The following is a 15959-nucleotide window of genomic DNA, read 5'->3' as shown; positions in this document are numbered from 1 at the left end:
AAAACTCTAGATTAAATATTATGCACTCAGTACAAGCAATCTCCAACTTTTTGATGATATAAAAACTAAATTCAAATTAGTAATCAATAATCAAAAATAAGTTTGAAATTTAGATTAATATTCAATGCATGAAAGAAGATAGAGTTAGTGCAGTCATACATGAATATAATAATTGAAAATATGTCTCCCCCTAATTTTTGCTCCCCATAATCATATAAGGAATATTAATTTGGGAAAATAATTCTTTTATCTCACTTTTTTTTATTTCTCTCCTCCTTTTTCATGTATAAAAAAAAATTTAAAAATATGATTCCCCTTAAATTTTGCTCCTCCTTAATCAGATAAGGAATATTAAGTTTGGGGAAATAATTCTTTTACCTCACTTTTTTCTCCCCATTTTTTATATATAAAAAATGGGTAAAAAGAAATATGACATTAAAAAATGAATTAGGTAACATCGAATTTGGAGGAACCAGCCATGCCCCATGAAAGTTTTCCTCCAGTCGCTAAGGTAAATCGAGAAGTACTCTCGATGGGCAGCCAGAAGCCCAGCATCCCATGGTTACGCGCTCATTTGATGGAAAAATACATACAAATGCGTCTTTACTGGGGATTTAATCGCTGGTCCTTGGGTGACAACGTGATGCCCTTACACTGTACTATATCCCCAAGGGCAAGACAAGAAAAAAGCAATATGATATATAGTAAAGAAATAAGGAGGTTAATAATAAGCTTAAATTAGACCATAATTGGATAGTTAAACAAGCAAACTCAAATCATATATCGAAATGAAAGTCAAGAATAAATAAATGTAATTAAGTCTAGGACATATCAAGTAATATGTCAACTTCAAGTCAAAGCATAATAAAGCACAGATAGTTCGACAAAGCCGAGGAAAAAGTTCTCCCTCGCATTAGCCAACTACAGCTTCCCAATTTACCTCTTCATAGATAGTGGTGGGACCGACCATGTGGAGCCACTGGGGTGGCAGGTTCCACTTTTTGCTACAATAATAAAGCATAGATGGATTAAAATTCAAAATATAAGAAGAAGTAGTAGAAATCCGATACTAGATAATAAAAATAATTGTTGGGATAGAATTTGTGGTGGTTGCCTAATAACTATCATTTTATCATATTTTTTAGGATCATATAATCATATTTTTTGAGTTGATTTTGTGTTTAAATTCGCATTTATATTATATTTCATGAGTTTGGATTCATTTTAGAGTTTTGATATGATTTAAATTATTTTATGGAATTATGTGCTAATTTATGGAATTGATTTTATAGGAAATTAGGGAGGACTAATTTTTATTGATCTAAATTGTTCATCTAAGATCTGAAGGAATCTAAGCCATCCATCATGATCTAGTCCATCCAAATCAAAGAGAGAGTAGATCATGACCATTGACCTAGATTTGGAGCCTTTGATCTAGATCTAAATTAATCTATTCGTTGATCAAGATCTGAAACATTCTGGACCATCGATTCAGATATGATGGGATTCAAATGAGAAGCTACAGTAACGAGAAAAGGATCATTAATTTTCTACAGGGGCGAGGAGATTACTATTCCACCACAATCACTAGCCACCGGAGCTTGATGCTTCCCATTCATTGAGGTCTAGGGCTTTTCCTACATCGTCCATCTTCATTTTTGTATCCATTGAAGGTTTGGCTATCATCTTCACCATCAGTGAGGTGCATGATAGAGAATGAAGAGGAAGAATAGTGATCTAGATCCGACAATTCCTTGAGATTTTCTAACTCACCGGAACCCTAACTTCACATCTTCACAACTTTGATGACCATCACTGCCATCTTCACATTTATGATCAGTCCTTAGTCATCGTAGAATTTAGAGGTAGTAATCCTAAACATCTCACACCATTCTATGTTTTACAAACACAAGAAAGTTATACCATTGATATTTTATGAGATACTAGCTACCTAGATCTATAGGAACATGTTGTCTATGGTAGATCTTAAGCTAAGTCCTTTTCAACTTGATAAGAAGTAAAACAAAATTCTTTATGAGATTAAAATACTATAATTTTTGAAATCATATTTTGAAACTAATAAACATGAAAATATGATTGGAACAACTCCTAGTCTAATTGTTCAAAAATTAGCTTTTCTTAGGTTAGAGCTCTAACAGTTATACTATTATCACAAAATAACATATATGTATGCATGAACATATGAACATACTAATATACACAAGATAATAGTTATACTATTATTACAAAACCTCATTGATTCAATGAAGGAAAGAAAATAATAAACAGCGGCAGTAGAACAAAAAAAATAAAATAACTCGAACATAAATCTAAACTCGAGTGAAATCGGCAGTCAGTGTAGGATCGAGACGTGCTAGAGGGGGAGGTGAATAGCACTCGTGGCTTTTTCACTTTTTGTAAACACAATCAGAGATAAACACAACGAAATAAAAACAAGTAGAGAAAACAACGACACAAGTTGGTTAGTTGGCTTTACTTGGTTCGGAGCCTGTGACGACTCCTACTCTAAGGCCCACACTCATTGAGTATTTACTTTGGAAAATTCACTAATAAATTAGAGAATTGCAAGTACAATAATTTAAATAAAATAATTAAAATTATATCGACCGATATGGGTTATGATAAGTGGACCCTTTGTAGGAGAGAAAAAGGGAACAATAAGGAAGACGGGAAAAAGGTTAGACTTGGTAAGAGTGTTGCTACACGTTGGGTAGGCAGAGACCGATCGAACATAATGGACCGGCCGAGCATATGAGTTTGGCAGGCAAAGAATGGCCAAGTGGAAGAGACCGACCGAACGTAGAAATAGTTAGCCTTAAGTTGTCCAGAAGGCTTACATACGCCCCGACTGGTTAATCTCGGTTGATAAGGTAGGACCGGCCGAGCTCAATAGACCGGCTGAACCTAGAGGCATTTAGTCTCACACGATTCTTAGCATACGACCGACCAAGGGAAGGTCTACTGGGCAATAGTATTTGTATACACCCGAATGGTTAATCTCGGTCGATAAGGTAGGACCGACCGAGCTCAATAGACCGGCCGAGGACAGAGGCATTTAATCTCGCACGATCCTTAGCCTAAGACCGACCGAGGGAAGGTCTACCGGGCAATGACGTTTATATACGCTCGACTGATTAATCTCGGTCGATAAGGTATGATCGGCGGAGCTCAATAGATCGACCGAGTATGGAAAGTAGATCGAGCATAAAGGTCTTCAACCTGGCAAGGTTTCTGGCATATTTATAATAGTAAAGTCTTGGTCGGGTATAAATAACAGATCGAGTATAGAATACCGGCCGAGAGTAGCACAACAAAAGATATTCTTCATTTATATACAATTTCTAGTAAATGAATTGTGAGTACCTTAATGAATCTCAGTTACTTACCTTTTCTCCGAGATTCGAAAGTCTGGTGATGATTTCCTTAATATTCGAGTGTAGATGTGCGACTGTTTTGTTTTCTTCAAGTCGCAGGTTGGTGAGCTGGTTACGAAGTAAATTCCGTCTTGCTAGCTTGGCTTCGGACGTTCCTTCATGCAGCTCAAGGAACTTTACCCACAGTTCATTTGCTGAGCCGTAGTTGTCGATCCGGTTGACTTCTTGTGGTGGACGAACGCTCAGCAGATGGAATTCTGCCTTGCCATTTGCCACATAGTCGGCCTGCTCCTTTTTCATCCATTGGTATTTTTCTATACCTTCTGGTGCTATAAAACCAAACTCCATTATTAATAATAAATCGAAATCAGTTTTAAAAAAATACCTGCATTCGCTTTTTCCAGCTAGTGAATTTCCCTTCAAATTTCGGCGGGTAGATGCTTGGTCCGGCCATTGATTCGGTGCTTTATTCAGCGATTAGTCCTCCTGAAGCGTCCTGACTCTGATACCACTTGTTGGACCACGTTGGCTGGCTAGAAAGGGGTTGAATAACCCTGCAAAAGTAAAAGAAAACTACCGTTCTCGAACTATCAGAATAGCACTTGCATAAAATAAATAAAAGCAATAAACTAAAAGTAGTTGCACTGGATTTGACTTGGTTACAACCGGGGAGGTTGTTAATCCAAGGAATCTGTCACACTAGTATCTCTTTCAGGGGAGAAGCCTCTTACAGCAATGACTGATCTACTCTTTGCTTGTTTTGATTGATAGGACGCTATTTGGAGCGAAAATGGCGCAAAAACGCACACAAGAGCTTTGGTCGTGCCGTTATCATGCCTTGGCCGTGCCAGCACCCGATGCGAAGAAAGTCACGGTCGTGTGCCCCCACACAGCCGTTCCATTATCCCCGTGGCCAAGCAACACACGACCGTGCCAACGATTCAGAGGAGAGAAAGGTCATGGTCGTATGAATCCACACGGTCGTGTGACCTTGGCAGAGAAGAAAAAGGCCACGCCCATGTGAGTTTCACATAGCCGTGTGACTCAACCCGAGAAGAAGCCGTGTGAGGCCGTGTAGATTCCACATGGCCGTGTGACGAAGAACACGGGTCGTGCCACGCCAAAACAGGGCTGTGCTGAATTCTGGGCAGATTGCAGACCGTTAGTAATTTGTCCATAACTTTGCGCTCCGTTGGAGTTTCAGGATGTTCTTTATACCAAAACGTAGATAACCTCAAGATCTACAACTTTACTTCAGATCCAACAGAGAGAAAGCATTGTCTGCCCATGCTAAATGGCACGGCCGTGACTCCCAACCGCGGGTTCAACTGGACCTCCGCCCAGACCGCAGACCTAACTTCGAACCGCCATAACTTTCGGATCGGTTGGAGCCAGGGCTTGATCCAAGTATCAGATTGAAGATAAGTTCAAGAGATACAACTTTGGTTCAGGTTAAATCATGAGAAAACCTTGTTTAATGGGTGAAAAACTTAGTTTACTGGACCCCTGTAATCCTGGTTTTCTTGGACAGCTTGGAGGAGGTATAAAAGGGTCAAGAACCCTATTCTTGGAGGATCTTTGGTTTGGGATTTGGCCCCCTCTCCTTGGGAAAGGGTTCTCCCCTTCGGGGAAAACTTGATAGCTTCATCCGCCGCCATCTCTTGACGTTCCGTCCATCTTTAGAGCAAGGGGGCATCACCAAGACATCGGAAACCTCGGCAAGCATCTCTTCTTCCCCTTCTTCTCACACACTACAACAAAAACCCTCATAGACATCGGTTTTCCACCGGTGTCTATTTCATTTTCGACCGATGTCTATGAAGCCGATGTAAAAGGTCTGCCATTTTAGACATCGGTTTAAAACCGGTGTAGTATCACTTAACGACACCGGTCTTCGAATCGGTTATTAACCGGTGTAGTATCATTTAACGACACCGTTTCATCAACGGTGTAAAACCGATGTAATATTGTATGTTAATAACACCAGTTTTGGCAGCGGTGGAAAACCGATGTAATATGGATATTTTTTAACAATTTGATTTCCGAAACAATGAAAAACCGACAATAATAAAAAAAAAACACAAATATTCACAAATTATACAAATATTCTTCATTCAACAATATCCATAAAATACATAAAAATTCACAAATTATATAAATAATCTTCTTACAACAGTATCCATAAAATATCCAAACATTCTTTTTACATCAAAAGCTAGCTAATAGATATCAAAATCAAGGTAGAACATTCTTTTAACAACACATCAAGGTAGAACCGCACTTCAAATGTAATCTAGCATGCATTCAGCCCACTCGATCCGTACTTCATCAATTTCAACTCTGGAGTACTTGAGATTTGTAAACTGTAAAAACACATAAATAATATATTAGTAAACCAAGACAAAAAATCATAGTTGAAAAAGCAGTAAGGGCACCAGGTAACAAGATGACTAACTGAAATGCTTAAAAAAAGAAATATTCATCAACTATCACATAAATATAAGGGATTAATTTGTAACAACAACTCAACAAAATGTACTACCTCCCTAAACTAAGGGATTGGTGTGCATTGAGATCAAGAAAGGTGAAACAAACAACTGTATATATCCACTAATGAACTTGAGCTTTTCTGACTTGTAATTCTCTCCCCTAAACAATCCAAAACTCTTGTACGTATAAAAAGTGACAAAGAATAAATTTCCTTTAGAACCAACCGAACTATGAGATCAACTTGATAATCAAATTACTAATATTATGGTCAATATATAACTGTATATAATTTCCAATGCCTATAATATATGGATGAGGATGCTCAATAATACATCAAGTAAAACAAGAAATAAGTAAAGAAGTAAATTCACCATATATCATCATTGCTTATTGTATATTGTTTATAATGTGCATGTGTAGATCATATCATAAAAGAATGATATTATATCTGCTATAATACTACCCTGTTTACTTGATGATATGGACAGGATGGAAGGCAGAAATTTATGCACAGGCACAGGGGGATTAGCAATGGATAAACAGGAGGGTAACATTTGCTACTTTCATTATGCCAAAAATGCAAAGCCCGAACTCTGACAAAGGAAAGGCGATGGATCGATATCTGCTATATCTATTTCTGTCATTGACTTTGAGATATCATCGACCAAAAATGGAATGCTGCATCAAAGGAGAATGTAAATCTAATTTATAGTAACTAATATGTAGAACAGAGGAAGAAAAAGTTTAAGGCCTACCTGGAATCATCATCTAACAAGAAAGAATTATTTGAGCCCTCGACCATCACAAGTCTCATACTTGAAATGATCTATGAAATTGAAAAGGAAAAAAAAAAACTCTACGTCATTACTTGGAAAGACCTAAAAGTGCAACACAACAGTTTGAAGTCATTGCAAAATAAGGTTGATACCATTTGTCCCAAAGGCAAGCTATGAGATGGAAGACTTGGTATAGGCCAATATATTCCCAATTGTCTTCCATCAGTTGGTTATGTCAACAAGAATATTACTAGATGTTAGAAACACACCATTATTGCGTCACTAGACTGGCCCCGTCTTGGTGCCTTAATTGCTCTCTATTTTGTCCCCACACAAACTGAGTTGGTACCACACTTAGCTATTCCATTGTGAATATGAAAATTATGCATGTGATATATATATATATATATATATATATATATATATATATATAAACAGAATGCAACTTAAGAACATATCTAAGTGAAATCAGACCTCTGATGTAACACTCTGCGTGCCATACTTGTCATCCCAGTACATAGTACTGATTCTGTATAACTGTTGTATGCTAAGAACCTAAAAACAAAATCAAACCAAAAAAACAGTTCGTTACTGACAATCTAAATGACTGAAACTTTGAATATTTATAAGTGGTCTCAACTGGGCATAAATCTTTGGTTATCTCCTTCAGTGTCTTCTTTGGTTTCTGATGTAAAACCTATATCACGATATAATATTAATAGTTCAAAGATAAGTTACTGGACAACAAGTACAGTATACAATAAGCAATCTTGATGTCTGGTAAGTACGTGTTGAATCGCTCAAACTCATGGCAAATCTGCACAAATATAATATGAATCAAAATTCTAGAACCACCAAAATCAACATAAATCATTCTTTAAAAATAAAGTCAAACCTAGAAGGCCAATTCTCTTGTATGAGACATCACAAGTGCAGCAACTTGGCCTGCTGTTGGCTCAATTTACTGAAGAGTAGAAAGTACAAAAACCGCCGTTTTACCCATTCCAGACTTTGCTTGACAAATAACATCCATTCCCAGAATAGCTTGTGGAATACATTCATGTTGTACTGATGAAAATTGAGGAGTATCCCAGTAAGTAAAAAATAATCTTCTGGATCCTTTAATGGAAAGGTTTACCTTATTCTCCACCAAACTGAGAAACATGCAAGTGATCTTTACCTGCAAAATACAATAAAGATTTATGCATCTATCCACTCTATGATGAAACGAGATATCTATTTAAATTTAAATAGGGTTCTCCTGATTTGCTCTCAAATTAAGAAAGTAAAATGAGCAGAGGACAAGTCTATAGTTCTAGTACTTTAATTGAAAAAAACCACTTCCATAAAATTTCACTGATTACCTCATACGCCTAAGATAAAAGAAGCATGGACTTTAATTGAAATTACTAGGCATGATAATGATAATGATCCTCTTTTTTGCACCATCACTGACCAAGGCACAAAGTTCTTCCTAGTGTTTAGTGACTGTGGCTTTTGATTGTGCCAAATAGTAGAGATAAACAGACTAAAAAATGTCTCTGAGAAGATCTTAACTACAAATATAAGTTGATGATTCACTCTGATCCAACATTTCTCACTGAATTAAAGGGTATATCCATTTTCAGTAGTCAAAAACCGCATCAAACTATTTATTCTCAGGTTTGTGTGAAACAATCAGAGAGAAGGTCAACAAGTAGAATATTTTCACTTCTCTCTGCAATATGGATAAGAACCCATGTTAGCCAACACAAAGAAAGAGATTGAGGATAAGATAATATTGGAATTCATCGTTTTAAGCCAAAGTGAAAGATAAACTTATAGCTAAACTATTTAAGGAACATTGATACTAATTCATAACAACAACAAATTTTCCCAACACACACATCTAGAAGTTATCCAACACTATTTTAATGTTGAAAAAGAATAAAAATAAGGTGTCGGAAAGATAAAAACAAGGAAACATTCTAACCCAGCAATAAACGTTGAAGTTGCCGCAAAATGTGGTTGGTGCACCAAGCGAGGTGCGGTACCATAGTACGTCATTTTCCACAAAGCACCATGCTTTACCAAAAAATTGTAGCTTCTCGGTAATTGATTAAATGGCCAGGGCGTATGCTCCGTCCACAAGTCAGTCACAAAGACCTACACTAGCACAAGATTTTGATCCATAGAGCAAGGGGAAAAAGCTACTTTCTGGACCACTTGGAGACAAGACCACTAATTAAATTTCTAATTCACCTGGTACTCATCGCCGAATTCCTGGTTGAAGGCAGCCCTGATGGCCTCCGCCGACGCACGATGCCCACCACCAGTATCACTCATCAAAATCAAAACCTTCTTCGGCCTCTCACACTCTGCCACGCCGTTAAGGGGGGCGTCGTTGTCCTCGGCAATTAGAGGGCTCTCATCCTCCAGACAGATCTCGTCGTTCGAGAGGCTGGCGGAGGCAACCTCGATGGGGGCACGAGGCTCGCTGTGGAAATGCATGAATCGGTTGAAGTGGCTCCAGAGGCGATGGAGCTCGGAGGAACCGGGGGAAAGTGAGGCAAAGGCGGCAGGCCGGCTGCAGCTTCTAGTATGCGAGGGAAAGGAACAACGTCGAGGAAAAGCAGAGAGGGAGGAAGGAGAAGGAGAGGTGAAGAAGGGGATCCGAGCGACGAGGGAGTCGAAGGGGAGGAGGAAGAGAAGGTCTTCTTTGGCGACAGAAGAGGGAGTCATGGTGGCGGGATTTTAATTAGGGTTTAATTGAAGGGGATCCTTGGCCTGCTTTTCTGACTTTTACTCGTCTTTCTTCGCATAGACTGATAAAATCCCATTCTTACTTTTTCACTGCTTCACCAGAAACCTTGGCAGCGACTGAATCCGGAGCTTTCTCTTCCTCCTCTTCATAGTCCAGGAGCTCCTTCTCGTAAACATCATTATCCTTGGCTTCTCCCATACTATCTCGAATCAAGAGAAAAAAAGATCAAGACAAGATAATATCAAAATATACAACGAAAACGCATCTATCACACCAAAAAACTAAAAAGAAAATGAAAAGAATCACCTTGGCGGACGAAAACTGGAAAGTGGAGCTAGATAGAGTCTGCAAGAGAAACAAATCAGGAGACGACGAGGGTTTTGAGAAAATATCCTAAATGGGAGAGATCCGAGGAGGCTAGGGTTTGGAGGATGAATGGGAGGACTGGAGGAGAGGGGAAAGTTGGATAATAAAGGGTTGACGAAGCCAATCCAATGGCGGACTGGATGAGTGGCGAACGAGAGCAGCGTGATCTTCGCAGCTCGTGTGTTGATGCTGTGTGGTTGGACGGAGAAGCAAGGGCGTCGTGTGTTGATCCTGATCGGGAGAGGAAGGGGCGTCGATCTAGGAAGGGGGAAGAGGGAGATGAGGTTGAGAGAGATGGTCGGAGGTTTAGGTTTAGGTTTAGGCGAGAGAGATGGTCGGAGGAAGGGGCGCGATATAGATTTAGGTTTGGAGAGAACTTCACAGTGTTGCAAATTTTGGCTGGTGGGAAAATTAAAATATTTTATTTTGGTTCATTAACACCGGGTTTTAAAAACTGCTGTTAAAATCGATGTCTATTAACGAAAAAAGGGTGCTTATAGACATCGCCTAAAAAATCGATGTCTATGAGCGAAAATCTGCGCTCATAGACACCGGTTTTTGAAAAAATCGGTATAAAATACACAAAGACATCGGTTTTTGCTTAAAACTGTTGTTGTTCCACTGATGCCTATGAGGCTTTTTGTTGTAGTGACATCAAGGTTTGTAAGTGTGCTTTACTTTATGTTTTTGGGTTGTTCCTCTCTCGCAATGGAGTAGATCTCCTTTTCTATGGGTGTACGGAGTAGTTTTGGATAGAGTTTGATGTAAGACTCATGTTCGTGCCTTTACTTGTTGGATGATTTCTCTTGCTTCGTTTCTATTTGATGTGCATGAGACTTGTTGCCTTGTCATGTTAATTGATTGTGTAGGAATTGCTAATTTCGTAAAAAGAGGATCTTAGATTGTACACCCGAGGGGCCCTAGTGACAGGGGTAACCCATTCACGGACGTCTAGGACATTCCCTTGAAAGGAGAGGCAACTTCTCCACAAGGAAGTAAGAGACCAAACCAAACCCCTATCTCTATCCCTAATGATACCGATTAGATTTGTATTCTTGTGATCTACCGAGGCGCCCTAGTGACAGGGATTAGTACTTAAGGATAATAGCTTTAACTTCCAGCGAAGGTATGTTGATTGACAATGAGTAAAAGATAGAACATGATGCATCAGATTCCACCATAATGAAACCGAAATCCTTGAATCCATTTCCCAAAGCTCAATTCCCTTCAAGATCGATTATCTCATCCTTCTCTTTCTCTCTTCAATCACTCTCGTTAGTTTGCAAGCGCCAAAGCCAACTTTCGACAGTCTAGATAACTTACTTTGCGACATCTCTAGTGCTTAATCAACAGTCCCTGTGGTTCGACAATCTTATATATTACTGACGACGAATCCGTGCACTTGCAGAATCGTAACAATGACGCACATAAAAATAGAAGCAAAACTTTAAAGAAAGCGTACAAGTGTTCGAAATACTAATTGCTTGTGTTGATTGAGCTTCTTGGACTAAGGCTATATATATAGCCTTGGTCAGGGTGCCTGGAAGGGTTCCAGGCGCCTGGGAGGGAATAAAACTTTATCCCTTCTCGCATAGATCGTGTTTGACTATGATCAGGATAAAATTTCAGGTCTGGGCACCCGGAAGGGGTTCCGAGCAGCCCGGGTGCCCGGACCACAATAGTCAACAAAGTTGACTTTTGGTCTGGTCCCTCTGCTCCGGTGCTGCTCGCCTCGGTCCCGATCTTCCTCTCCGATTCCGCTCGCTTGGGTGATTTCAACCAACCGAAATAAGGCTCACCCCGAACCCAATTTTGGCCTTCTCGAGCAACCTTCTACTTCGGCTTCTCGTCCCTCGGAAATGCTACATGCCTCCTTCTCGTCCGCCCGTGTAATCTTCCGCAGCACCTCGTATCTCAGATGCACCGAGCCCATTAGGTCTCTTTCGTGTCATCCTTCTCACTAGCTGCGTCTATTGCTCGACTCCCTGTGCTCCGAAGCTCCTGCACACTTAGACACAAGGTTAAAATACCATAGGACCTAACTTAACTTGTTGATCACATTAAAATAACCTTGAGATTCCAACAATATTATTTTGGCTTACAGGCACAATCTTATCAGTGTTATAATATAACTTTTAGTATAAAAATGACCAACCCTAAGAACAGGGCAAATTGGGAGGATTTATCAATCCACTTGATGCTAAGATTTACAAAATAAACCTAAACAACCCTAATGTTGGTAGGGTAAATTGGGTTTAGTGCCGACCAATATAAGATCCGGTCTAAACTTCCAGATCCCAGCATAGCAATGTTGGGGTAAGTCTTATTATATATAGCTGCTCGGTCTAAAGTATTCGACGGACCTATGGTTGAGCTCCCAACTTCCCAGCAAAAGCACTCTAAGAATACTACTGGTTGGGCGCAACTCTAGTCTGGTCATCCTAATTGTCGGTCACAATGAATGGACTCAGTTCCCCATCCTTGTTAGTGTTGGTGCAGCAGAGCCAGCAAGAGGCAAGTGAATTGCCTTAAAAAAACAACCCCTTTCTCAATCCTTTGATTAAATTAGATTAGCACAATATTAATAATGAATTAATTGAATAACTAAATAAAAAAATAAGTGAATAATTCTATTTACTTTGTTACAACCTAGGTGGTTGTTAATCCAATGCGTTGAAGAAAACTCCACTAGAATTCTCCTTTGTTGCAGGCGGAGAAGCCTCTTACAGAAGTTGGTTACTCAAAAGAAAGACTAGGAAAGTGCACAATGCTTGTTGTTCAAGTTGTTGAATTATTCCTAACTTCAAAGGTCTTTTTATAGCACCTAGAAAATTTCATCCGAAGTTGGATGGTGCCTTCAATTGGGTGGTAGGAGCCTCCAGCATGGCAAATCTTATCGCCGAAGACAAAATTTTATCTTCGGCTAATAGCTAGGGAAGAAGCCTTCAATAGGTTGGAAAATGCCTTCATACTATTCATCTTAGGCGCCTTTCAACCATGGATGGCGTCTTTCACAAGGCAACTCAGCTGAAAAGTTGATCTCTTCACGTAGTTCTACACATAGGTGATTCTACGGCTAATCGGAGTTGAGGTCACTCGAACCCAACTCCGACCTTCTCTTCGAGTAGCCTTTCTCCCCGGCATCTTGTCCCTCGGTCCGCCGCACGCGTCCTTCTCGTTCGCTGGTGTACTCTTCCATAGCATCTCGTCCTTCGATGCACCGATCCCGTCAACTCTCTTCCCGTGTCATACTTCTCGCTAGCTGCATCTTTCGCTGGACTTCTTGTGTTCCTAAGCTCTTGCACACTTAGACACAAAGATTAAATACAACAAGACCTAACTAAACTTAGTTGACACATCAAAATTACTCTGGGATACTAGCAATAAGTCTCCTATTACATATAACCGATCAGATAAGGGTCCGGTTGGATCACCTCCAAGATACAACATTGTTAGGAAATCATAACAACCAGTCAGAGAATAACAGCTATTCATTAAGGAATATTCTAATATCTGACATATATAAGCAATAGAACTTTATTATGAGATAGGCTACTCAGCTTCTATCATTATTACGGAGGTTATAAAAGACTATTCATACACGTATAACGGAAGATTTCTCGGAGGAAGACTATACGCCTTCGATCACCCAACAGCTTCTAGCACCGAATATTCCTTGTATGACTTTACTATACCATAGTATAGTTACCGGTTGATACTCGTGCATTTACATCACATTTCAGTTATATACTTAGGTTTGTACCTATAAGTAAACTCCTGTATACCTACGCAAGTGTATATATGTTAACTAAACTATACATACATACATGTGATAGATATCATATCCTAACAGAGGAGTAGAGTATTCCATTGGGTAGATCCTGATTATACATTTGTTGTAGTGTTGTATATATGTAAATTATAAACAAGGTAGATCTTGAATATAAATTATTCTTGATTTTTTTAATTATTGATGGAATCAGTATTCCATCGATAAATATCGATTGCTTTTCAACGAAAACAACATTTCTATCGGTAAAATCAAAATGAACTTTCTGACAGAAACTCCATTTTGATATTACTGACAGAATGATTGTTTTCATCAGGAAAATTTGCTACGGAAAATAAATTTTCATAGTAAAATTTACCAATGGACCAAAATTCCGTCTTTAAAATCGTTTATGATGAATCACCTTCCAACAAATAATTTTATGTCATAATTTTGTCCCTAAACCACTTCACCGACGGAATTACAACGGAATATTCCGTTGGTAATCTCGATTTTTTTTTTGTAGTGTTAGAAATTGAGAATGAACAATTGTTTATGAATGTTTCGAAGATGCTCATGAAAGCCATTGCTTGGGAAGAAGGAGCTAAATGTACCTTTGATAATGTAGCACACATCTCTGTGTTTGATAAAAAAAAATATTAACGTAGAACAAGGTATTATGACCTTTATATCCGCTTTTTGCTAGTGTGCTCATGACACAGTCATTGTCTGGTTTAGGGATTATGATGTAATGTTGGTTGGTCTTCCATCTCTTTTGAACATGAGAGATGTAGTGTCAATGGCTAAGATGATGAAATGATTTTCTTGCGGATGCAATAGGAAGTACCGTCTCTTAGTTATCTAAAATTATAGTTTCATGTGATTATATTGCTATAGATTATATTGATTTAAAAGCCATATAAATGGTACAACGGTTGAGCAAGGTATGATAATTGTTTGAGGAGTGTGGTGCTGATAGCTCTGCTCAAGTGTGTTGCTAAGGGTTGATCATGGTATGATAATTGTTTGAATTTTATTTTTATTTCAATTTTGGTTTATAATAGCGTTAATAGAACATTTATAGCCCACGAATAAATATAACTGTAGCGCACAATAGACGACATCAATAATCTTAACACAAACACCTCCTTAACATCATACTTTGTACGTCGTAAATAGCCCCCGGAGCGACGATCTAGTGGAAGGACGTCCAGTTGTCACCTTGGCACCCACGGTTTGATTCTCAGATACAGGACATTTGCAGGGTTTTTTTTTCTTCAAATGGGACTCACTACTAAGGGATGCTAGGCTTCTAGGCCGCCCACCGCAGGCGCTTTTAAAGCGTTGCAAAAAGTGTTGTCCTTGTAAAAAAACAACAGCGCTTTTAAAGCGTTGTAATAGTGTTGTCTTTGCAAAATATGACTACGCTTTTAAAGCGTTGCAAAAGCGTTGTATTTTCTACAAAAAACAACGCTTTAAAAGCGTTGCAAAACGTTGCCTTTGCATAAAACGACAACGCTTTTAAAGCGTTGCAAAAGCGTTGTCTTTGGTACAAAAGACAACGCTTTAAAAGCGTTGTCGTTGAGCAGACTTTTAACAACAGTGCCTTTAACAACGCTTTTTCAGGCACAAAGACAACGCTTTAAAAGAGTTGTCTATTAGCTTTTTTGTTGTAGTGGTTTTTTTTTCTTCAAATGGGACTCACCACTAAGGGATGCTACGCTTCTAGGCCGCCCACCGCAAGCGCTTCCCGATTTACTCCGACAGCCGGTGGAAAATTTTCGTGTGACCGGGTATTCTCTTTTTTTTTTTTTTTAAGTTTGTCAATTCATTATATAAGCTAAAGAAATCAAAAAAATGAAATGGGACATAAAACAATCTCTCCCTACACCTAGGCTACCCATGGAGCTAGCTAGGAATTTTCCAATTTCCACCATAGGAGAATAAAATTTTTAACTTTAGACTTTTCCCTTCCACCCATTGCATATACCTCAAAAGTATGCACAGACAATCTCTTCTTGATAAACGCATTATATTGTGTTGCCCATTATAATTTGCTTCTATTTTGGCCAAGTAATTAAATTAATATAAAGGACGTAGAGGATCACTAAGTCAATTAGCTTTAATTAATTGTGCATGTCTTGTATTTGGTAGCTAGCACCATATGATATGGTCAAATTCTCAGGCGAAAATTAAACTTTTAATTGGTCAAGTAATAAGATAAGACCAAGTAGTTAATTACTCTGATGATTAAGGAGCAGGTGAAGACTGAGCATGTCATGCGCTTTTAGTTTACCATTTCATGATCTCTCTTCTCACGCACGCTACCAAATGAAAGCAGAGCAGAGCAGAGCAGGGCAGGGCAGGGAAGAATGTTTCAACTTTCAAGCCTACTTCTTCTCTATATAAACCTATTAATG

The 15959-nt window shown here is 38.8% G+C and overlaps 1 long non-coding RNA gene across 1 annotated transcript; it reads right to left on the bottom strand.

Moving 5' to 3' along the window:
* Window positions 1–6683: 6683 nt before the first annotated feature.
* LOC122022646 lies at window positions 6684–7467 on the bottom strand. Its single transcript, XR_006123050.1, has 3 exons — window positions 7302–7467; window positions 7136–7216; window positions 6684–6711 (listed from the first exon to the last, which is right to left on the bottom strand). It is a non-coding gene; the product is annotated as an uncharacterized LOC122022646 (long non-coding RNA).
* Window positions 7468–15959: the final 8492 nt, after the last annotated feature.

This window comes from Zingiber officinale, chromosome 9B, assembly GCF_018446385.1.
Source record: "Zingiber officinale cultivar Zhangliang chromosome 9B, Zo_v1.1, whole genome shotgun sequence".
Lineage (NCBI taxonomy): Eukaryota > Viridiplantae > Streptophyta > Magnoliopsida > Zingiberales > Zingiberaceae > Zingiber > Zingiber officinale.
Note: the sequence above shows the minus strand (reverse complement) of the source record. Positions and strands in the feature narration are given on the sequence as shown.